Raw genomic sequence first — 26,290 nt, forward strand, 5'->3', positions numbered from 1 at the left:
CCATGTTATGCCGGCTTTTCTTGGCTTCTTTGAAGGTGAGTGTTGATGAACAAATGACTAAACTGCCAGTGCCTCGAGTTTACAGCTAATAAGCCAAAAGACAAAAACAAATATAGTTAACTAAGGTAGGCTATACTTACATTCTACCAGAAACGTATATTATCTGTCCTGGGATTGTTACAGTGAATACAAATTATAATCCATAAAATATCTTAAAACTGATGAGATAGTAGTGTTTTGTGAGTTGTTTGTACATAGGTCTGTGATTCACTAGACTAGGGTTTCAGGTGTTTTTTTATTTATTTAAAAACACTTTTGAAAAATAGATGTTCTTAAAAATGGCCTGTCCCCAGCCAAATTGGAGCGAGAGGTTTACATTTTTTAATTAGCTAAAAACTTTTATTTAATAGCACATTTAACTTGTTATCTTTTACGACAGTTAATTGAAAACATTGAATAATGCTTACATTTGACCAACAAATTGTGTTTTACAACAGTCCCCATGTTTTTGGTCAGTCCTGTCACGCTTCATAAAATACTCCATAGTTTTACATCATTGAGTTACATCATCTGACTGAGGAGGAGCTGACAATAAGTGGGTAAATTCTGTCCTTGAATTTTAAGATTTTAATCTTGTTTTTACACCTTTTCTTTTTACGTGGACAAGCTAAAGGATCAGGCGCTGTCACCTTCAAATATCCCAGAAAAGGATTATATTGTTTTTGTTTTTCAAAAATGTATTGTGATGTGGGCACGCCTGCATGGGCACTGATTGATTGGACTTCAGTGTTAACTTGATTGAACTTGGAACAGGTGTGTTAATCAGCTGAGAGACTCACAGCTGAGAGACTCACAGCGGAGATACAAAAGGCAGTGGAGAGGTGTGAATAGAGGTTGGAGGACGCTACATGTGACTCGGCACTCTTTTGGGTGGGAGTTGTGTCGTTCGCAGCGGATAGAGCTGCCGGCGATGAAGACAGCCAGCGCAGGATAGATGTTCGAGTGTCAGGAGCGGGAGGTCTGCTTCCTCCTATAGATAGTCAGGGCCGGGGATTTAGTGAGTGCGAGCCGCGATCCCTCCTTACGCACGGCGGTGCAAAAAGAAACAAAGACACCAGCTGTAGTGACTCAGTTCACATCGTCCAGCAAAGCCGATCCCCGGGGAGTTGGACGGCGTCCTAAGCGTAGACGGCGTCCTAAGCGTAGATGGCGTCCTAAGCGTAGATGTACAGATGTAGCACTCCAGAAAGGACTCCAGCCAACAGCTTCCTGCCAAAGACCCAAGGGATCCCAGCGGCTGGGAATGTTAAGCCCTCCCACTATTTTCCAAGAGGGCATTTTCAATTTCAGGATTTAACCATGAGATGGCGCTTGATTCACAAATACAGAAAGACAAGTTTCATGGACTTTCAGTACTTCAGTTGTGTTTTGAAGAGCATTTGAACACATCAATATTTTAGATCAAATAAAGTATATCTAATCTTGTAATTCAATAATATATAGTCTTTATATATTAAATAATCATAATAATAATGTAAATGTTTACACTTCTTTATTTTTTATGCTCATACTTTTACCTTTACAATCGTTTGCTTTAATATGCAGTATATTTTTTGCAATATTTTTTTGGTGTTTGCTTCCTCCTGCTCCCTTTCGGACACATACTGTATGATTTATTATTATTATTATTATTATTAATATGAAGATATTATTAAGATAAGATAAGATAAGATGTTACTTTATTGATTGAACATTTTAGTTTAGAGTTCTCTGCTGTCCCACGGTAATTGAGAAGGCTCACATTCCGACCATTATTTAAAACAATAGGCGCTTTCACACCGTCTAGTTTGATTTGCATAGAGGGAGCTGTGGCTGAGGCCCCGGCCCCACGGGAACGAAAACGGGTTGTATCCGCATATTTCTCTTGCGTATAGCCCTTTTTGCCACACGACGCCGTAACGAAACGATAGAAACGGACCCTGCAAACGACAACTGCATGAGACAGACACTGACGCTGTCAGAAGAGAGGAAAAAGAGACAGGCTCCGTGTATTTTATTATTATATATCATTATATAGAGTCGTTATTCATTTGTTTTAAAGCTCAATAAATAACAAAGAAGACCTTTGACCGGCACTTTTATAATTTTGTCCGGAAGATTTAAACTTTAACACACGTTGACCGGCGAAAAACTCTGCCCGGTTCCCTCGGCCCCCACCGCGGAGAATAAACAGAAGTGCAGCCATGACAACCATTCTTCTTCGCTGCTTTTGTGGAGGAAGTTGCTGATTTTGTGGAGGAAGTTACAGCGCCACGTACAGGCTCGGCATATTATGTACTGCAGCTTTTCCAGCGGTTGGATCTAAACGGAGCTGTCTCGTGTGGACAGACACTATCCGGTGTATATTGCGTGTGGACGGAAGCTTTTTGGCGATTGCGTTTGCGTTAATCCTATGCGTTTTGCCGTATGCGTTCTAGGGATGGGAATTTGAAAGCAAATGTGTATTCAAATATTCGACCCCCCAAAAAACGGTTAACCGGTTAACCGAAATGTACATATCCTATAAAAAAAAAATTGGTTAAAAAAAAAATGTAAAAAAAAATGTTTTCAATAACTTTTGGAAATAAATAAATACATGTTCAAATAAGTATAGAAACCAAGTCGAATTTCTCAAATGTATTGAACTGGTGATCACAGTTTGACAGCTATAGGCCTACAGCTTTCATGTGCGGAGGCGATTCACAATCAGGCCAGCTGTAGAGAAGACCCTCTCAGCTGGAACGGAGGTTGCGGGTATAGCAAGGTATAGTATGTATATATATAAGTTTAATTTGGCATAGTTTGCACTCTACACCGCACTCACTAACCTGGTCGAAATATTTCCACACATTACTCCTTTTTGACGCCATGTCTGTTGTGTAGGACTCTTCTTAGAGTGTAAATAATTACCGGACTATGACTGGTAAAATATGTTGAATACCGGCAAAACTAAATCTCTCCTGTCAAAATGTCTATGTACTTTGCCGCCACACACGGTTGCCAAGCAGTGCTTATTGTTGTTTAGGCTGGCTACTCATGTGTCGCGAGTGTTGACAGGGGGCGGGGGAGCACGCTCATGAACTGTTAGCGCCGGAACCTCGCAACGGCTGCGGAGCGCATTTGCGCCGCATTTGGGCATAAGATGAGGTTTGAGTCTGCGTGATTTTCGTGTAGGCAGGGGCAGCAGCCATATCATTAGCTAGAATTAGCTAGAACTAGCTAGATCTGATGGATTTGGACATAAACGTGAGTGAAGTATCGGACGCGAGAGAGAGAGATCAGCACCTGCCTCTGCCCGCTGTGAGGGACCGGTGAGCGGAGCATAACACACCTTTAGACGTCACCTAACACATTTAGCTATGGCACTGTCGTATACATTGAATTATTAAATTTGATAATATGTAATCAACTTAGGCATCCCTCCCAAAAAAATAAATAAATAAATAAAAATGAATAAAAATATTCATAACTCAATACCTGAATAATTATTCGAATACCTGAATAATTTCGAATATTCGAATATTCGATTAATCGTTCCCATCCCTAATGCGTTCCCGTGGGGCCGGGGCCTGAATGGCCAGCGATTAGGTGTGGCGCATTTTAGGGATGGGAACGATTAATCGAATATTCGAATATTCGAAATTATTCAGGTGTTCGAATAATTATTCAGGTATTCGAATATGAGTTATGAATATTTTTATTCATTTTTTTTTTTTTTTTTTTTTTTTGGGAGGGATGCCTAAGTTGATTACATATTATCAAATTGTATAATTCAATGTATACGACAGTGCCATAGCTAAATGTGTTAGGTGACGTCTAAAGGTGTGTTTAGCTCCGCTCACCGGTCCCTCACAGCGGGCAGAGCTGCAGGTGCTGATCTCTCTCTCTCTCGCGTCCGGTACTTCACTCGCGTTTATGTCCAAATCCATCAGATCTAGCTAGTTCTAGCTAATGATATGGCTGCTGCCCCTCCCTACACGCAAATCACGCAGACTCAAACCTCATCTTATGCCCAAATGCGGCGCAAATGCGCTCCGCAGCCGTTGCGAGGTTCCGGCGCTAACAGTTCATGAGCGTGCTCCCCCGCCCCCTGTCAACACTCGCGACACATGAGTGGCCAGCCTAAACAACAATAAGCACTGCTTGGCAACCGTGTGTGGCGGCAAAGTACATAGAGATTTTGACAGGAGAGATTTAGTTTTGCCGGTATTCAACATATTTTACCAGTCATAGTCCGGTAATTATTTACACTCTAAGAAGAGTCCTACACAACAGACATGGCGTCAAAAAGGAGTAATGTGTGGAAATATTTCGACCAGGTTAGTGAGTGCGGTGTAGAGTGCAAACTATGCCAAATTAAACTTATATATATATATATATACATATACCTTGCTATACCCGCAACCTCCGTTCCAGCTGAGAGGGTCTTCTCTACAGCTGGCCTGATTGTGAATCGCCTCCGCACATGAAAGCTGTAGGCCTATAGCTGTCAAACTGTGATCACCAGTTCAATACATTTGACAAATTCGACTTGGTTTCTATACTTATTTGAACATGTATTTATTTATTTCCAAAAGTTATTGAAAAAAATCTTTCGAAAAAAAATGTTAGAAAAGAAAATGTTACCCAATTTTTTTTTTTTTTTTTATAGGATATGTACATTTCGGTTAACCGGTTAACCGTTTTTTGGGGGGTCGAATATTCGAATATACATTTGCTTTCAAATTCCCATCCCTAGCGCATTTATCATTAGGTGATCAGAGCTGCCTGCCTGCAGTCAGATTTCATTTAAAAAACAGGTCTGATTTTCAGGGCAGTATAGGCAAATGCTAAGGGCGCATCAACCTATGGGGAGCGGCAAAAATTGAAAAAATAAATAAATAAATAAATTAGTAAAATATATATTTTTTTTTATTTCATAACAACTCCAGTCAAAACCAGAGGTTTATGTGAAATAGTTCTTTTTTTGAAATGATGGTTTTAGTGTGCAATTATAGCTTTTAATTTTGTATTTGTGTTAATGTGTTAAAATAATTCAAACTCCCAAAAAACGTATATGAGGAAAATGAATATGCAAATAGAATTACTATCATTCTAGTTTTCTTCCAAAGTTGCTATGATTGAGTCAAATGAGGTTGAAAAAGATACCTGAAACTAATGGGTGAATGATTCCCCATGATTCTGATTAGCTCCAGAAATGTATTTGGGTTTTTCCTTGGCCCTTACTAGACCCTTTCAACAAGTTTCATGAAATAGGATCCAATATATTTTCTGGAAACCTTCTGTCCAACAGCTAAACAAAAAACAAACCAAAACAAAGTTACAACCTAATTGGCGGAGGTGGAAATTAAGCATCTTTCTCTCAAAGTTGCAGTAGATGAATGAAAAAACCCACAGAGCAAGCCTGAAAATCGACAACTTCAGAATCACACTTGAGTGAAGATAATAAAATATAAATAAATATGTTTATTAGGGGTGTTGAAAATAATCGTTTCTACGATGCGGACGTGGACGATTCGGTATCGATGCAGTAACGGAAGATAATCGATTATAGCGTAGTAACCTTGCTTCCTGATTTTCCGGCCGCGGCTTTACTATAACGTTTTTTTTTCTGTCACTTTAATATCAAATCGGTTGGTGACGCAGAGATCAGGGAACAGACGTGACAGCGGCACAGCGGCACAGCAACACCAAACACGGAGCAGTCTGCTTTATCCACCAACACAAGAACACCAGTCCAGAACCAACAGCAGAAGGACCCGCTCTGAATCACTCCGTGTCGCTGCGGCTCAGAGACACAGGGATTTATGTTTTTCAAAAATAATCGCGTTACAATCATGTCAGGTTTTTGGTGGATTTAATTAAGTCTTGGATTGCAGAGTATGAATGTCCTCTAGCAATTTTCAGACGATATATACGTGTGTAAAGTTTGTGAAGGCAGGAGGAAAAAAGCTTCCGCGATCACCGTCTCCTCTCCGTTCCTCCAAACCCCGCCCCCTCCCTGAAAATAATGAGTGACAGGCTGATAGTGACCCGATAGAAACTTTATTATTCACTTAATCACTGATTGAGATATAATGAAGCTAACTTAATCTCATACATTCATGGGATTTATGTAACAGTAAGACAGAGAATGTAAGTGTGCACCCACATGCACTATTTTTGTTTGTATATGCTATTGTAAATACTCCTGTTGTCTGCTGTGTTCAGACTCAAGTCCTGTGTGTGATGCCACATTCAGGACATTCAGTGTCCTTTTTTTAACAGAAGACCGTTGCTAGAAGCTGCAGCTAGACTGCAGAAGCATTAGTTTTTTGTTTTTGAGGATGGAACAACTTCACACACAGATATAGGGAGGCTAGACCTATACAATTAATTAATTTTGGTTTATAAATTAATGTCAAGACATTTATGTTATTGATTTCTGAAGCACTTTCTAAATAATAAAAAGAGAGTTCATATGTATTTACTGCATGTATGCATTGATGAAAAATAAGCCATGTGCAGTAATATAGAAAACTGAGGATGCAACGCATTGGTATGAATCGTGATGCATCGTGATATCGAATTGAATCTAATCGTTGACAGGATAATCGTAATCGAATCGAATCGTGAGACCAGTGAAGATGCACAGCCCTAATGTTTATAAGCATTCAGTCAAAAAAACATTTGTAAGAACTAGGGCTGTCAAGTTAACGCGTTAATAACGCGTTAACGCAAAAAAAAATTAACGCCACTAATTATTTTAACGCGATTAACGCATGTGTATTTTTTGTCCTCGGCCGCCGTAGTTTCAGAGCGCATCGAGTTTAAAATACCATCTACAAGCTGATGCTGACAGCCCCGCTCCTGCTGCCCGCTTGTGGCAGACCACACTTCCACGCTCACCGGCAGGCCCGGACTGGCCATCGGGAGGACCGGGAGGGTGTGTGTATGTGTGGCGCGAGCGAAGCACACCTTACGTGTTGTTGTTAGCATCTGGTGCTAGCTAGCTGAGCTAACGGATATAAGGAGCTGTTTCAATGAAAACAGAGGAACGACATTTCGCCGACAACTGCGCCGAGCACTTGACTTTATGCAGGTAGCCAGACAGCACACTCAGCACGGATAGTGCCGCAACACAGCTCATACACACAGGCATATATGCCTTGAGCTGCACATAGCTCCAACGATCCTCCACACACACACACACACACACACACACACACACACACACACACACACACACACACACACACACACACACACACACACACACACACACACACACACACACACACACACACACACACACACACACACACACACACACACACACACACACACACACACACACACACACACACACACACACACACACACACACACACACACACACACACACACACACACACACACACACACACACACACACACACACACACACACACACACACACCACACACACACACACACACACACACACACACACACACACACACACACACACACACACACACACACACACACACACACTATTGTATGAGAGAGGTTCTAGGTTGAATTGAGGCGAATATTTGTAATGTTCAGAGGTTGTTGTGTTTAATATTCATGAGAATATTTGTCATTGTTCAAATGATAATAAACAAACATATAAAGCATAGTTGTCCACTCATATGTTGATAAGAGTATTAAAAACTTGAAAAATATCCCTCTAAGGTACATTTAGAACAGATAAAAAATGTGCGATTAATTTGCGATTAATCGCGATTAACTATGGACAATCATGCGATTAATCGCGATTAAATATTTTAATCGACTGACAGCCCTAGTAAGAACATATTTTGACAAGTAATTAATCTCATTAAAATATCTAATGTTAGTAACTATTAAAGAAACAATGGGGACAATTCTGTTTTAATGTAGTTTTACCATTGTAACTGCTGTGCAGACATACTGATAAAATAGGGCTTCTATAATTACCTTAAATAAACTCACTAATGGCGCATTTCCACCATGGCGCGGAGCGCGGTTTAAGCGTGCCATCTCGTGCCGGGCCCGTTTTTGGTTGTGTTTCCACTATGCCTAGTTCCGGCCCGGGGCTACTTTTTCACCTTTTTTCTGGCCCGACAAAATCGTGGTTCTATCGGGGCCAACAAACAGGGCTGAGTCGGGCTGAGTTTGCTAAACTAGAGAGAGAATCGCTGGCAAGGGGGCAACTACAACAAGATGAACATATTTGACCGTGATTTAATTGTAATACACGTTTCAAAAATGATGCCGAAGTAACAACATACTGATACCGGTTAATAAAAACCATGAATTAATGCTTTGACAAGTCTGCAGACAGACGGCAGGCGAAAAACTTTTTAAAATGCGCGTTGTCTAAATGGAGATCGGCTAAGCTAACGCAATATATGCTTCGACCGTCCACACTCACAACAACGGCCTATACAGACATAAATAAACGAGCAACTGTACTCGCCATGACACAGACAGTCTGTGGTTTGTACTTGTTTAACTTTTGTCTAGTTTCTGAACAGATATGAGGAGCTGTGAGCTTGAGTGCCAACAGCTAACGGCTGATGTTGTTTTTCTGGGGTGCTCACTGAAGATGACGTCACGGCTCTGCCTACACTGCGTACCTATAGATACTACCCCAGTTCCTAAACTGTAATGGAAGCGCAGCATTAAAGTGAGCTGGGCCTAACAAGGCCTAACAAAACCGTACTAATATAAATATTATTATTTATATGGATAAATACTAGGCTATTTATTATAAACGTTAGTCCTTAACATCTATCACATCACCATTCTAAATAAATAATTAGATACCTTACCATTACTGCGCTCATAAAGAATGATAAGAATAAGAATAATGCGTATTGAACTGGTTTCATTAATTAGTGAGTTTATTTAAGGTAATTAGAAAATAAGTTATATAATTATAAGTGCTTTCATGTCAATTCGGCGAACATAGGATTTTTGTACAGTAGTTGTGGACTAAACAACATTATTTTGTTAAAACAGCCAGGTCGTGACTCACAAAAAAAAAGTGTTACTTCACTAACTGTAAGCTTGTCACTCAGAGTAACCTACAGTTAACTTATCTGCTGGAGAAGAAAGATCAAGGGAGAGCTGATGGGCCATTAGGTGTGTAAACACAGCTGAGAGCTGCAGTTTCATTCAGACTGTTTAAAAAACGGTAACAACGGACTATTTTTCTTAGCGGATGCATGTCAATTTAAATCAATACATACAACTCTTTTTTAAATCAATAAAAACATTTTCTAAATCCATAAAAGCATTTCAATTAATATTGGGAGTCATGTCGTTACTTTGTTGAGAATGTGGCCATGTAATAAGCGGGATAATGTGCAGCGACTTGGTCATTATGGGGAAAATAACACCCTTCAGGCTGATCAAGATCCCTCCACTACGCGTCGGGATCCTGATCTGCCTGACGAGGCTCCATTAAAATATAAATATTTTTAGTGAATTACTGAGTTTAGGCACGTTAATAACGTTTTAATGAAGTTGAATACAGTATATTCATATTTGTCAGTGCTTTCATGTCAATTCGGCGAACATAAACATAAATGATCGTGGTGAAGATGATGATTAAATTAGGATTAAAAATCGAGAGCCGGGCTCCATTTCCTCCCGTTCGTTTTTGGAGCGGGCGGACTTCCTGATGTTTTTTGTACAGTAGTTGTGGACTAAACAACATTATTTTGTTAAATAAAAACATGATGATGTTTTGTAAATGATTACATGTCTCTTATTTAGCACAGAGTATGATCGTATCCGTGACATATGGATCTTAACAAAGATCCGCTATACAGTAGTACCAGACATAAATCTACCGTACTGTATCAGAGTTTATTTCACATGAGCTCCAGTGTGGAACCCCACTGCACCCCCTGGTGGATCAATGATCCATTGCAGCTGGCTTCATTATAAATTACATTTATTTATCAAGGGGGCGGTCTCAAGTCACGCTGGAGGTTTTCCTTTGAGCGAGGGCAGACCCCGTGCCGGCCACGGCCCTCGCGTTTCAAACTGTCCGAAATTAGGTGCTACATTTGTAGGGAGGGTCTCTATATTGTTGTATGTCTGATATTTTAGGAGTATTTTAGAGTATATGGAGGGAGAGCAGCAGGGGAGAGGCTACCACGAGTAGTAGCTCTCACCCTAAATTGTGGGTTGGTTAAGTGCATGTGTGTGTGCCGTGTGTGTTTACAATTGGCGAGTTGTGTGCCTCCGGTAGAGGGTGTTCGCGTGTTCTCTCCCCTCCTCTTATCAATGAACTGTTGTTATAAAAAAGATTGTCCTATATTTTGTACATAGCTGTCTCTGTATTTATTGGAAGGTTCTGACAAAGTGGTAGTGTTTCCTGCCACACCTGAGCGAATCCAACATATATTACACTGGTGGCAGTGGTGGGATCTAACAGGGAAATGTCAGAACCGGAAAATAATCCACCGAGACCTGCAGAGGCAGGTACGAGTCAGCCACACGCTCCCCCTTTGTATAATGGAAATGGCCAGGCTGTGACTCCGCTGCCAATCTTTATGCCTGAAACTTTTACTGGTAACACAACTGGACAACAATGGTCTGATTGGGCTGAGCAGTTTGAAATGGCTGCTGATGTTAATAATTGGGATGAACCATTAAGACTCAAATTCATGGGTCTCCTTCTGTCAGGCAGAGCACGTGAAGTTTACAGTGGGTTGTCAGCAATGGCTAAAGTTAACTATGTCTTGTTGAAAGAAGCGATGGGAAGATGCTTGGACCCATATGATAGCGACGACTGGAACAGGGCTACATTCTCTTGACGCCGGAGGTTACATAATGAAACTCTGCAAGAATTTGGCATTGCGCTGCGGCGGTTGGTTGTTAGAGCGTATCCCACGGCAGACCTTAACACACAAGATCTGTTGGCCAAAGACCATTTTGTTGCACAGGTGGGAGGTGGAGATTTGCGCGTTAGCCTTCGCAGCACCAAGCCTGCTACACTGGATGATGCTATTAACCTTGCAGCCGAACTTGACCTTATCAGAGGCTTAGAGAGTGGTTACACAGCCCCGGATGCTAGAGTGCGCGTGGTTGCGGAGACATCTGCCAGTGATGAGCGGGTTGATGCACTTTTGGGGGTTGTAGAAGGTTTACGACAGGAAGTTAAATCACTGAAAGTTTCAGTACAGGCTCTAGTGGACCCAATTCAAACTGTCCCTGTATCCCCAGGTTTAGGCCCCTCCCCTCACCTAGGTCAAACACGTGTTCCTGCACCCAAGCAAGATGTTGAGCAAATGAGAGGATGTTGGGAGTGTGGCTGTAATCGTCACATACGGCGTGACTGTCCTTATCTACAGGGAAACTAGAGGGGGCGTGCACAGAGGGCCAAATGTCCGCCCCCACTGCTTCATCCACTGAGGTCCCTGATAGTCGAAAGGGTGGTTCTGGCTATCTCAAAGCTAAAATAGGTGGGTTTGACTGTCATGTACTTGTAGATACTGGAGCCTCATGCTCTATAATTCCTAAGCAGTTGTGGCTTTCTTACTAAAGGAGGGTGTGATTTGGGGGATTATACCGTCAGGGCTACGGCAGCAAATGGTGGGGGCATGCATATTGTGGGGTGCTGGCAGACTGTATGTCAATTTGATTCCCTTGCGCTTGTTGCAGAGTTTTTACAATGATACCATTGTTCCCCCACGCAGCGAGGCCATAATTTGGGGTCAGGTCCAGAGCGGGTGGGGGGATTATGCGGAAGGGATGCTGGAACCCTCCACCTCCCTCCCTCGACACTGTGACATATTGGTAGCCCGAGTGGTTTGTAAAGTTGAACAGGGCCTACTGCCTGTACGTGTTATCAATGTAAACAATGAAGCGCGGACATTAAAGAGGGGCATGAAAGTGAGCACGCTTTTCACCGACATTGAGGTGGGGGATGAAGTGAAGCAGTGCGAAGACGGTGATAGCGGAGACGTACCTCAGTCTTGGACAGTAGACATGCTTATGAAACAGTTTGGGGTGGAAGAGAAGGGCTTTTCGCCCGGGGAGCTTAGTGCAATCAGACAGTTACTTAACACCTCTGTGTTTAGTCGGGGGGAGACTTAGGATTTAGGCAGGACTCTTGATCTTGCATGAGATTGACACAGGGGATGCCAAGCCTGTTAAGATGCACCCACGAAGAATCCCCCTCCACTTACAGCAAGAAGTAACTGAAAATGTAAAGCAAATGCTGGACAATGGTATTGTTCGTCCTTCCTGTAGTCTAGTGAAAAAGAAGCAAGGTGGGCTTCGGTTCTGTGTCGATTATCGGAAACTCAATGATGTTACTAGAAAGGATGCCTACCCCCTTCCTAGAATTGACGATGCCTTGGATAGTCTTAGTCATGCTCGTTGGTTTTCCACCCTGGATTTGGTGAGTGGCTATTGGCAGGTGGAAGTAGATCCTAAAGATCGCCACAAAACTGCTTTCATCACACGCCAGGGGCTGTTTCAGTTCAATGTCCTGAATTTTGGTCTTTGTAATGCACCCAGTACTTTCCAGAGGTTGATGGACTTGATCCTCGCAGACTTGCAGTGGACTACTTGTTTGGTTTACTTTGATGATATTATTGTGTTTGGCCGGACTTTTCAGGAACATCTGACCCGCCTGGATGGCGTGCTCCAGAAGCTTCGGCAGGCCAATCTTAAAGTTAAACCATCCAAGTGTAACTTGTTCTCCACGCAGATCCATTACCTCGGCCATGTCATATCTGCAGGGGGGGTGGTGCCAGACCCTGCTAAGATAGAAGCAGTTAGGGGGTGGCCTGTTCCAAAAAACCAGACTGAGGTTCAGAGGTTTTTGGGGCTAGCCTCATACTATAGGCGTTTTGTAAAAGGTTTTGCTGACATCGCTCGCCCCTTGCATCAGCTCACAGAGAAAGCGAAGCGTTTCCGATGGAGTGAGGACTGTCAAAGTGCTTTTGACCGACTTAAGGCTAGTCTAATCACGACCCCCGTGTTGGCGTATCCTGAACCCAGTAAACCGTTTACCTTGGATACAGATGCAAGTGATGTTGGAATTGGGGCAGTGTTGTCTCAGGAGGAGGGAGGGCTAGAGTGAGTTATTGCATATGCTAGCAGGGCCCTTACAAAACAAGAACGTAAATATGCAACTACCAAAAAAGAGCTTTTGAGCATGGTGACCTTTACAAAGCACTTGAAACACTATTTGTTAGGTAAAGAGTTTGTTTTGCGAACAGACCATAATTCTCTGCTTTGGTTGCACAATTTTCAGGGCTTGGAGGGGCAGTTGGCTCGCTGGGTTGAACAGCTAGCACATTTTCAATATAAGATCATCCATCGTCCAGGCAAGCTCCACAGTAATGCTGATGCTCTTTCCAGGCTACCAGCTTTTCTAGAACAAATGCCACATTGTGATCAGAATCCCTCTCAGGGAAGCATAAGCATGGTAACCCAAAATGTGTGTGCAGTACAAGAGACCCCCTCGGCTTCAGTGCCATGTCAGGCCGGAGAGATGGATGAATTGGCTCAGGCCCAGATGGATGACACTGAGTTGCGACGGATAATTGACTGTAAAAAGCAGGCTGACAGTCTTATGCCAGAAGACCCTGAACTTCAGAGATATTCCCCTGTGTGGAATCAGCTTCAAATGCAGGGGTCTAGACTAGTGAGAATTCCTCCTTTGTACTCTGATGCTGCGTCTCAAGTGCAAGTCATCCTGCCCCGGTCCATGGTGCCGAAAGTTTTAGAACAGCTGCACAATGTTTCTACTGGAGGTCATTTGGGGGTGCAGAAACTCCAGGGAAAGGTTAAGGACCGCTTTTATTGGCCAGGATGGTTTAGATATGTTACAGTATGGGTCAAGGAATGTGTGGATTGTGCTTCCCGTAAGACTTCAGGAAGGCTGCCATGTGCTCCGTTACAGACATCAATTATGGCTAGACCATTTGAACGGGTGGCACTTGATATCCTTGGCCCTCTCCCAGAGACGGCTAGTAAAAATAAGTACATTCTGGTTGTTGGTGATTATTTTTCTAAGTGGACAGAGGCTTTTCCACTACCCAATCAGGAAGCACGCACCATTGCCAAGGTTTTGACAGAAGAATGGATTTGTCGGTTTGGTGCACCACGCAGTATCCACTCAGACCAAGGACGCAACTTTGAGTCCACACTCTTTAAAGAATTAGGTGAACAGTTGCATATCCATAAGTCCCGCACATCCCCAGTCGGATGGGTTGATTGAGCGTTTTAAAATTGTACTCTTTATGCTGTCCCTCTTTGTGGAGGATATTCAGTTAAACTGGGACACTCTCTTGCCTTATGTGATGTTGGCTTACCGCAGCAGTGTACATGCTAGTACCTCCTTCACTCCATATCGGATCTTATTTGGACGGGAAATTGTCTTGCCTGTTGACATCATGCTAAATGTGGACAACCAAAAGTCATTTGCGTCAGTGAACGATTATGTGTCTAAACTGAGGGAGATGTTGTCTACTATAATAGAGGCAGTAAAGAAGCACCAGGCTAAGGCATCAGAACGACAGAAAACATCCTATGACTTTAGGGCTAATTTCCAATATTATTCTGAGGGGGAATTGGTCTGGGTGCGGAATAAGGCTAGGAAGCGTGGGTTGTCTCCAAAATTGCAGAGGAGGTACAAGGGTCCATTTAGAGTGGTGGATAGGGTGACGAAAGTGCTTTACAGGCTTGTGCCAGTAGAGGGGGGTCCAGAGGGTGTTGTCCATTTCAACCGACTTAAGCCCTTTACCTCTTCTTTAACAGCACCATCACCTCCAGCTTCTGGGTCCAGAGTTGAGGGACAAGCTGGGACCAGTCGGCGTCCTCGGGTCCAGTTCGGTGCCAGTTGGGTCCACTTTCACTAGCCCACCCTGGAGGCCCCTGCAGTAGGGAGGGCACCACTAACAAGTCAGGAGGGCCGGAACCCTGGGCGGGAGGACCGGAACCCTGTGGTGGAGGACCAAAACCCTGTGGTTGAGGACAGGAACCCTGTGGTGAGGGACACTGGACGAATTGTGGGAGCCTTGCAAGGAAACCTACCTGCCGATGGATCTGCCTCTCTTTCCGGGGACCTGCATGGTCCCCCAGCGACTTCGGAGGCGGTGGCTGTGTCTGAGTCTCCAAGAGGAGTGTCAGTAGCACCGTCGATAGGGGGTGGACGTTCGGGCCGACAGCGGAGGCTACCGGTGTGGTCTCGAGATTACCAAATGTCACCGTAGTGACTCGAGGACAAGTCTTTTTGGACATGATGGGGGAAAGTGTGATGTGGGCGCGCCTGCATGGGCACTGATTGATTGAACTTGGAACAGGTGTGTTAATCAGCTGAGAGACTCAGGGCTGAGAGACTCACAGCGGATATACAAAAGGCAGTGGAGAGGTGTGAATCGAGGTTGGAGGACGCTACATGTGACTCGGCACTCTTTTGGGTGGGAGGGTGTCGTTCGCAGTGGATAGAGCTGCCAGCGACGAAGACCGCCAGCGCAGGATAGACGTTCGAGTGTCAGGAGCGGGAGGTCTGCTACCTCCTATAGATAGTCAGGGCCGGGGATTTAGTGAGTGCGAGCCGCGATCCCTCCTTACGCACGGCGGTGCCAAAGCAACACTGACACCAGCTGTAGTGATTCAGTTCACGTCGTCCAGCAAAGCCGATCCCCGGGGAGTTGGACGGCGACTAAGCGTAGACCCCGGGTCTCGCCGACTGGCGAGTTACGTATATATTTATATTGTTGTACGTCTGATATTTTAGGAGTATTTTAGAGTATATGGAGGGAGAGCAGCAGGGGAGAGGCTACCACGAGTAGGAGCTCTCGCCCTAAATTGTGGGTTGGTTAAGTGCATGGCTGCGTCTCACTTCGGTTATTTTTTATTTCCTCGCTCCTCGGGCTCGGTTTCACCGGAAGTTGATTTGTCTGCGCCATCTTGAGTACCGTCCCAGTGGCCTTATTTTTGCCGGAGGACCGAGGATCGAAGATCGAGGAGTGATAATGGAGGAGCGATAACCGAGGAACCACCAGACCATCCTCCGGTGAAATCCTCAGACACTCACCCCGCCCCCTTACTGTGTATCGCTCACTGATTGGACGATGCAGCACATGCACTGATCTGTTGCTTCTTGACATGAGAGCAGTTTAACAGCGGAGTGAAGAAAACACATGAAACTCACGGGACTCACTCCTCAGTTTATAATGTGTTTTGTTTCAATTAATGTATAATTCAGTTACAAATATGTGATATATCTGAACAACAAAGTGGTCAAAAATCATTTTATTCATTTATTGGAAACATTTTCATGATTGCTTTTTTCGTTTTACATTTTCATTTATTGTCATTTCCATTCAGTCAGTCATTAAGTACTATTTAAAATGTTAATTTGCTACATATCCACACAAACAAACAAAGTGTGCAATCCAATGAATGTTAATCTAACTGGGTTTTGATAGATAACATATCTCTTTTTCTTCTCTCAATTATTTTATTTCTATTGTGCACTCTAATCAATATTAATCAAACTATTGTTCGTTTATACATTTTAAGAATGGCGTTTTTGAGAATGAGTTCTTATTTTATTTTATTTATTTGGGTCTACAACAGATGATACAAATATTTATGTCAGTAAATGTGTACTAACAGAGGCGGTGGTGTTTGTGAAAACAACGGGGACAGAGCTGGCTGCTGTCAGACGAACAGCTGTGCGGCGTCATCACAAACGAACGTCGCTTCACGTGACGCTCCGGAGGAAAGGACGTCCCATTGCTCTTAAAACTCATTTCCCTGCTTCTCGTGGTTTCCTTGCGTCTCTCCATGCTTCCCTGGTGGGAGGGACTAGTCGCAGGGAAACTACGCAAGTGAGGGACGCAAGGAATCCATTTAACCGAAGTGAAACGCACCCCATGTGTGTGTGCCGTGTGTGTTTACAATTGCCGAGTTGTGTGCCTCCGGTAGAGGGTGTTTGCGTGCCGTGTTCTTTGTGTGGTGTGCCTTGCTAAAGCTATTAAACTAGCCCTGTTTGAAGTGTATAAAGTGGGCTCCACAGTCTAGTGGGGGTTCCTTGTGTCCCGTGGACTCGCTTCCTCTCTCCCCTCCTCTTATCAATGAACTCTTGTTATAATAAAGATTGTCCTATATTTTGTACATAGCTGTCTCTGTATTTATTGGAAGGTTCTGACAAAGTGGTAGTGTTTCCTGCCGCACCTGAGCGAATCCAACATATATTACAGTATAAAAGTTCACTAAAATCGCTTGCTAGCAAGCTAACTATTTTTAAGCTAACATGTTGAAATGCTGAGTAATGGCAGTTAAAATGGCCGACGGTCAGGCCCTGTCACGTCAGGCCCTGTCACGTCAGGCACTAGGTTCATCTTAATGTCCCTCCTCGACTCCTCTCTCCCCCTCCTCCAGGACTTGACCCGGAAATCGATCAAGACACGCCATGTTGAAGGACGTCCCAATCGCTGAAATGCACACGGAGGAGTCGAGGAGGGCTGAGGGAGGAGGCTTCCAGAGGAGATGAAAGGGAGGATACACGAGAGCAGGCTACACGGAAGTGTTTTCACTACTTGAGCATCAGAGCTCCGCCCCCAGCTGCACAGCCTCTGCTCACTGCAGCTGTTCTTACCGTTAAAGGAGGATCAGAGTCATTAAATGTTTAAAATGCTTCATTAAGAGTAAAATATATTACATCTCTTAAACGAATGAGGAGATCATACTCTATAAAAACATTAAAGTGTGTGAAATATACTTACAAATTCAATAATAATGTTTTGATTATAAAATAACTTACAGTTCTTACTTGTGGTTTTTGATGCATGTGTGGTAAACCCACAGAACGTCAGACATTTAGGATATATACAAATACGGGTAGCATAAAATCCATAAAAACCAAAAATCGTTTATAAATGTGCTATATAAATAAAACTTGATTTGATTTGATTTGATAAAAAAGTTGAAACAAGTTGAAACAAGCTCAAATACCATAATGAAATGAATCCATCAATTATTATTATTGTTATGATTATAATTATAACTTAAATGAAATGTTATACCTGGAAAAACCAATACAGGACCGAAAATAATACATAGAAAACTATAATAAAAGAGATGAATGGAAGAGATGGAGGAAATCATTTCAATGTGAAACTAAATCCCAGGTTTGAAGGGATTTATGTGGAGGGAAGTCCAGTGACAGGTGATAAAACTGCACGCACGCCAGAAGTAAAGGGCGTTGTTTATGGTGACGCTGGAGTGAACGAGGACATCCCAATTAATACCTGAGGAGTCCTCTGTCCTCGCGTCTCTTCCTCGTGTCTCTCGCTCGCGTCTTACGGAGGCGGAGCTAAGACGCAAGGAAGGGACGCGAGTGAGGGAAAGGAGGAGGTGAAATATTCAATTGAGATGAGTCTACTGTCACAAAACAGCCAAACACTTCAGAGACATGTTTTGTATATATCCGAGACCTCTAATGCCCTTTTCACACCAACACAGCTCCCGTTCTAGCGCTTTTCTGGTTCGGAACCGGTTTTTATTTTCAGCCCCCTTTTGTTCACACCGCCCAGAGCCCGACTGGTGCTGCCGCTGCTGCGTCATGACGTCACCGTTTACGTCGCAGATTTTCTCCCCAACGGCGCTCACAACAACAACAATGGGGGACTGCGTCGGGTCGATGATCATACGAAGCCAGATTAAATTAAATACCCAGATAGCAAAAGACATTAATTCAACATTGGATTTTGGTTCAATTGGTTATTTTTGGATGAGGTTGAAAAATCAATGTTGATTCGATGTGTTATTGCAGATCCATTTCAACGTTTGAAATGTATTTGTTGAATCAATTTAATATAGATGCCGGTTTTTCAACGTTGAAATTCCCTACAATGAATTTACATTGTTTGAACGTGTGGCGCTCCCCTCTCGGGCGAGACCAACTGCTCCCCTCCCCCTTGCGCAGCTCTCCAACTGCTCCCCTCCCCCTTGCGCAGCTCTCGGGCGAGACCAACTAGATCTCACCCTCCTGCAAGCCTGATGGACCCTTCTCCAAACCGGTGGCTAACGTCAAAACGTGACTGTTGCACTTAATCTTGAAGGTCTATAGTGAAAGAGCTTACAGCTCAGGGTGTGGAGGAAGGCAGGCTTCAGTTACCGCCAAGCCGCCATTTATTTTCCCCGCCTGAAGAGACCCTGGAGTGACAGGAATCACAAATCGGTAAGAAATGTAACATGACAGTTGCGCTCCATATTACTCTATATTTTTACATCAGTTACACCCATATGTTTTTTTAATATAAAGGAGGCTACCCAGAGCGCAAAAGAGGGAACTAATTACAGGGTTCTTACACCTTTTCCAAAGTCAAATTCAAGCACTTTTCAAGCATTTTCAAGGTGCATTTTCAAGCTTTTCAAGCATCTTACAGCTGTTGTAAATTACATATTTATATACACATACTTATACTCAAATGATTATTTCCCTACCTCACATTAAATCAGATGTTCTTTATGCTATAAACAACCAAATGTGTGTTTCATAATAGCATTCTACATGAGGATGAAAAATTAAAAATGTTAGAAAAGAAAACTAAGTTTAATATTTCAAAATGAGTGACCCATCTGTACGTAGACTGGGCATCCCATATAACCTGGCTGAGCCAATATAAAACAATCAGCCAAATAACTTTTCAATATATTATTGATTACTATTTTTGAGGTACTTTTAGGTTGGCAGTAAACACAAGTCAGAGGTAAATGGTGTACTTTTACTCCACTACATGTATTTAATACCTTTAGTTACTTTACAGATGTGGATGAATGATGTGAAATATAATCAAGTGTTAAATCAGACTTTAGTTCCACCTGGAGTAAATTCACAAGCTACTCTGTAGTATACAAAGTCATTCAAACTAGCTGCAACTTTACCAGCTTTGATAACACTTTCATGATCAATCATTATAAAACATATCATATACAATTATTAGGGATGCTCCGATCGCCAATTGTGTGTTCTGCTCCGCTCACCGGTCCGTCACAGCGGGTGGAGCTGCAGGATTTCTGCTTCACACACACGTTGCATACCGCTATTTTATTGTCATTTTCGGACACTTAAAATACTGCCAGACTAGTGAAGCCATTTTGGCGAGCTTGTTTTGCCGCGCACAGAGAAAAGTGTCATGTATTTTACATGCAACGATAGCCTAATCTAAAATGCTCTACTATGGCGTACCTTTCGTGTGGTGTGTGGCTCGTCAGCGCAGACTCTCGCATCGTTATTGTTGCACACTTTGCAGGAGGCTACTCTTGGGCTTCGCTTGACCCTCGTCTTAGCCGTGGCTTGTATTTGTCTTCTGCTAGCCAACGCTCGTTGAAACGGCAACCTCCTGGCATACTGTCATCTATCACTCATCAGAATGCCCAGGTCACACGCGTAACAAAAACACTTGCCGGTCACGCGCATTGCGCGGGAAGGCCGGAGCGGAGCTGTTTTATGTAAAAGCGAAGCAATTAAGCGCGCTCCGACTTCTTTATTTTCTTTTAATCTAAAAAGCGAAGTAAAGCATTTACAATTTCAAGCACTTTATCCCAAATTCAAGCACCATTCCCAAAATTCAAGCACTTTTCAAACCTTGAAAACACCTCGTACAATTTCAAGCATTTTCAAGGATTTCCAGCACCCGTACGCACCCTGTAATTACTTATAATAATATATATAATATATATTATAAACAAATTTAACGTTGTTCATCGCATGACGCAGTTGATATTTTCTTGCCCGGACTAGCACCTAGCTAACGCAGCAGATACGCTAGCTAACGAAATCTGACATTAATCTCTACCATCCTACAGAAATGACGTCAAATTTGCTCTGATACAGTCAAGCTAAAGCATTATTTAGGATATTTGGGTAAAATGTATGTCCTAGGGGTCCTGGACTCCCTGTTGAAGACCCATGGAATAAAACATGTCATACTAGGGAATTTCGTCAGTACAGTTATATTTGCATTGCACCGGGAGGCTGATATATATTTTTACTGTTAGTTTATGCATACTTTTTTTTTAATCTGCTTTGTTTTCCTCCATTTTCAGGGTCATACTACAAGACGTAGAGTCATCAGAACTGTAAAGGCCCTGACACACCTGGCAGTCACCAGAGAACTCGCCGACGCCGACTGTTGCGTCGGCGAGTTCTCCTGCGTCTTGGCCATGTGTCGCACTGGAACACACCGCAAAGACTTCAGCCGAGCACGTACAAACTGCGCATGCGTGAGTGGCAATAACTCTCCTTACCAGCAGGCGGCGGTAGTGTGTATTCGTCATTCAAAATAGGCAACAACCGGAAGACAGAGAAGAAGAACAGACTGTGATATAAACAAACAACAAATAGCGTGTGCGTTCCATTTTCACTCTCGTCCATCGAAAACATGTTTCGTCCGGTACTGGAGCTATCAGCCATTGGTGTGTTGCTTGTGGAAGACATTCTCAAGCAACAGTCTCTCAAGAGCTTATATATACAGTCTATGCTCAAGAGGCGGAAGCGAAGAATTAGGAGAAACCGCACTAAATGGGTGAAATCATGAATACTACAGCGAGAAGCTCATGGGGCTTTCCCGAACCTGTGTCGAGAGCTGGAGTTAAATAAAATGCCAGATTTCAGATATTTTCCTCAAGCTTTGGTAAAGTGTATTCTTTGAATGCAGATTTGGGTTCTGCCCGCTCTGTATTAATGTCATGTTGACAGGTTATCATCATGTAGGCGTTGATAAAAGCTAATTCTAATGTTGTGTTATGTGTGTATGAAGGTACGAAATAAAGTTTTGCATTGCCTATCCTGCTATTTGTGTTTATTCTTTTAATCACACAGCGATAAGAAACAATAACAATGTGCCTACATAACTATCAGTTGCAGCCCTAGCATTAGTATTGGTTATAGTAACAGCTACAACATTAAAATACTTCTAGGCAGATTGAGGAGGATAATGGGAGAATTAACAGAGGGGCAGAAACATCCATCTGAATAATAATAATAACTTTATTTGTGTAACACCTTTCATACAGGGGATTGCAGTTCAAAGTGATTTACATCAGTAAGAAATAAGACATAAAATCAGTGTAAAACAAGCAGCAAAGCATAAAGTGGGATAAAATAATGCAGATATATTATATATATATATATATATATCCCAACAGGCCACCTTGTTTATGGTTTGATTCAGTTTTAGTAGAATATAAAATACATGAATGATTAAATGAGCACATAAAGTGCAGACATACTATAAAATCACAGTTAATACTGTAGACCTGCATCTGATGATCGCAGTGTTCTGGCGGGTGTGTAGTTTATTGAGTCAGCAATGTAGTAATGTTTGTAATGTAATAATGGCCACTTCTTGCTAAATTTACATTTCCATGTGATGCTTTTATCCGAGGCGACTCACAATAGGTAAATGAACAGCAGTAGACAGTATCTCATTTACTTAGACACTGTACTTAAGGACAATGTTGAGGTACTTGAGACTAATCCTGCAACTTTATACTGACAAATAAACCGATGAGATGAAAAACCGGACTTGACCAAACAAATCACGGAGCGCTCAGCAGAGGACAGCCGGGGACGCTCCCGCCGATATCAGAGATGTCCCTGCTATGTGTGGGAGGTAAGAGAGGACATTTAAGGGCTATGTTTGATGTCTTTAAGTATCAACTGCTGGGGTTTAGCTGCTGTGTTGTGCCTTCTTAAATCGTTTGTTTACGTCCCTCACTTCCGTTTCTTGGTCCGACTGCCTGTGTCCGACGCATGGCCGATTCAACATGTTGAATCGGCCATGCCTCGGCCGTGAAAAGGCCAAATAAGGCGTGTCATGGCCGACGGTTCGGGACACACCAAATTGACTTTGGGCGACAGGGCACGCTTCGTCGTCAGACTAACGAAGACGGCCGATTTCGGCCTGGTGTGTCTGGGCCTTAAGGGACATGGAGAAAGATATCCTGAAGGAATACGAGGAAACTCTTTATAATAACAAGTCAAATTTAGACCCCTGTGTGAATAGGGAACCACCAGGGCTCGAGCTTAAGGACCTCCCGTCGTCCCGGGGCCGAAAAAAATCGGGTCGGGGAGGATACAAATTAATTTTGGGACGAATTTGGGACGAGAGTTAAAAATAAAAATACCCTGCTAACTCTACTACGAACGGCGATGAAAATGAAACTGACTGCACGTTTTGTGTAGCACACAGTTATTAAACCTCCTTGTCAACATAAACACACACAAAGCATTTAGCAACCCGCGAAATACACACACACACACAGTACGTAGCTACAGCTGTCAGCCAGCCGCACAGCTGTGATGTAACTACAATTTTTTTACCCCGGAGCGGTGCGGAGAAACGAAACTTAACTTATGAAGCAGCTTTTGACGACGCGCTATGCATGGGGCACCCTAGAGGGGGTTTCCAGACATGTCATTGCAGCTGAGATGAGAACTCTCCATCGCATTTAGTCCTTAGCAATATGCTGCGCCTCTCCCCATGTAGGGATGGGTACCGAGCCCCGGTATTAAACGGGCCCCGGGCCGGAATTATTAAAGACAGTGGTACCAACAGTGGTCTTTTTATCGGTACTGGAGACATTTAAAACATACATGTCATATGTATTATTGCTACATGAACATTACATTGCAGTTTTAGTTTCGCCAACTCCTTTTCTAATATGCAATAAGACTACAAAATGCGTCTATGATGTATTTTCCAATCCAGACGAGAGAGCTCTCTCCCCCGTCTGTGTGCGAGGGGGCGGGGCAGTTTGTAAAGGTCTCCTGACTGTGTTACAGACTGTCATCCTGGTTAGTGGTTACTCTTGGTTCTGTCTTCTGTCTTCAGGACAGAGTGTTGGATTTTTTTGTTAATCGGATGGGACTTGATTGGATTCAATATTAGAGTAACTTTGTCGCTTGTGTGTTTTTTTTAAATATATTTGGCCTTTGTTTCTGTGTTTGACTGATTTACTCAAATAAAAAGGTTGATGAATTATCATCTAATGATTTGTATGATGTTTTATTTATGTTAAAGGTCACTTTGAATGATTTTAACTAATGATAATGTAGAAAAACAAATATTTTAAATTCGGGACGGTCCACATTAATTTCGGGACGGCTTAGATTGTATTTCGGGACGGTTCCGGGAGGATGGTGAAAAAAGTTAGTCGAGAGCCCTGGGAACCACCCTTCAGAATCTCACACGTTTCCCAACTAGATACACCACCAGCTTCCCATCTACAAATGGAAAATGATCATACTGATGGTAGTGTAGCTGGGGATGATGAAGTTGAGTCAGACCACGTACAAATGGTAAATGATCATACAGATGGTAGTGTGGCTGGGAATGTTGAATCAGATTCTGACAGCCATGACGAGCATCAGCCTAGTCAGGATCTGCTTATGAGGAGCCTAAGATATTGGGCAACATCCTACTCAATCAGTCTGGTTGCTTTGTCTGCTCTGCTGTCCATCTTAAAGCTTTTTCACCCTAGGCTCCCTAAGGATGGAAGAACTCTGCTTAGAACACAACATGATGTTGCAACCACTCAAATGCAAGGTGGCGAGTACTACCATTTTGGATTGGTGCGAGGGATACTTTCACGATAGAAATGTTTGAGTTTACCAGTGAGCCTCAGAACTCTTACTTTACAGTTCAACATAGATGGTCTCCCTCTCTTTAAGAGTTCAAGACTTCAATTCTGGCCTATACTTGCAATTCTGAAATGTGATTATACTAAGTCCCCATTTATTGTCGGTATCTTTTGTGGTTTAAGCAAGCCCAAGTGTGTTGTTGAGTATCTGCAGCAATTTATTAGCGACCTTAACACTAGAACCGCCAGAGATTTTTTTTTATACCTAAAACCGCCACCTGGGTCAAATTGACCCGCTATTAGAATGCATTGATTTTCAAGGTAAAATGTTCTTTTATTGAACAGTGAGTTTTGATCGCACAGGGATGAAACGTATACCAATATAATCTGTGGACTCTCAGGGCTCGACATTATAAATGGCCCGCAAACATTATTTGGACACCGCGGCCAGCATAACGTACTTTCAACTCGCCTTGCTGCGCAGTGTCTGATGCGGCTTTCACACCGGCGCTTTTCCCTTTCTAGCTCCTCGCGAGAGCTTTTCTGGTTCAGCTCCCGTTTCCCTTTTCAGCTCCCGCTCTGTTCACACTGCCCAGAGCTGCCGCTGCTGCGTCATGACGTCACAGTTTACGTCGCTGATTTTCTCCCACAACAACAACGGGCCGGGGACTGCATCGGGTCGATGATCGTGTTGCTTTTAATCATACGAAGCCAGATTAAATTAAATAACGACTTCTCCAACCTTATACTTTTCTCCAGAGTGCCGTGGTTCATTGTTTATTAATGTGTTTCAGCGGCATTTAGCGACCGCTGCAGTGCTGGCTGCTCTTCAACGGGAGTTTATTCTCCCGTTAGCTCCGGGTTAGCTCACACGGCTCTAAAGTATTCACTGTCTGACTGTCACACAAGCAGCTGATTCATATCCCCAGTTCCCCTTAAGTGAATGTGTGTCAGTCTGAATTGACGCTGTTTGGCATCACAACGCTGTTATGAAAGTTTCTCTGGTATAACATGGGTGATGTTAGCATAGCAACCGAAGCTAAACTGACTACTTGCTAAGCCGTTTTCTACAGGCACATTTTACCGGCGTATTTTTCATTATGATTCTACTTGTGATAGTCGGACATGACAACCTGTGCAGCCCATGTATTAATTCCATCCGATAGCTGCTATAATAACAAACAAAACGTCTGCCTGCTCTCCACAATGATCAATAACAGCGAACGGATGGTCAAAGTAAGGTTTCCTGCACGCCTCGACGTAAGACACGCCGCGTCATAGCTCCGAAGCTCTGAAGCTCTGAAGTAGACAGTGGGGTCCGCGCTCGCTGCGGAGCCGCTGCCGGTTGTTTTGTGCACGGCTGAGCCCGCGCACGCGCCCGCGGCGGAAACGCCGGTGGTGGAACCGCAGGTCAGTGGGTCCGTGGCAGAGCCAACGGTTTTCACACACAGAAAGCACACAGGCAGATACACACAGTATCACACACACAGACACTCAGTCACACAGAAAGCAGATAGTGAGCACACTGCAGCCAGAGTAGCTGAGTCTGTTCTGGAGGAATGTTGAAATGGATGAGGATTTATTAAGGTTGCCTGTCAAAAGAAAAACGAAGAAAGTGAGCAAAGGCAGTGTG

At 43.2% G+C, this 26,290-nt stretch overlaps 1 protein-coding gene across 1 annotated transcript in view; it reads right to left on the minus strand.

Annotated features, from left to right (window-relative positions):
• tyw1 (tRNA-yW synthesizing protein 1 homolog (S. cerevisiae)) overlaps positions 1-26,290 on the minus strand; it is a 125,338-nt gene that overhangs the window by 85,572 nt on the left and 13,476 nt on the right. The gene's annotated exons all lie outside the window — the stretch shown is intronic.

Source organism: Trematomus bernacchii, unplaced genomic scaffold (genome assembly GCF_902827165.1).
Source record: "Trematomus bernacchii unplaced genomic scaffold, fTreBer1.1, whole genome shotgun sequence".
NCBI lineage: Eukaryota > Metazoa > Chordata > Actinopteri > Perciformes > Nototheniidae > Trematomus > Trematomus bernacchii.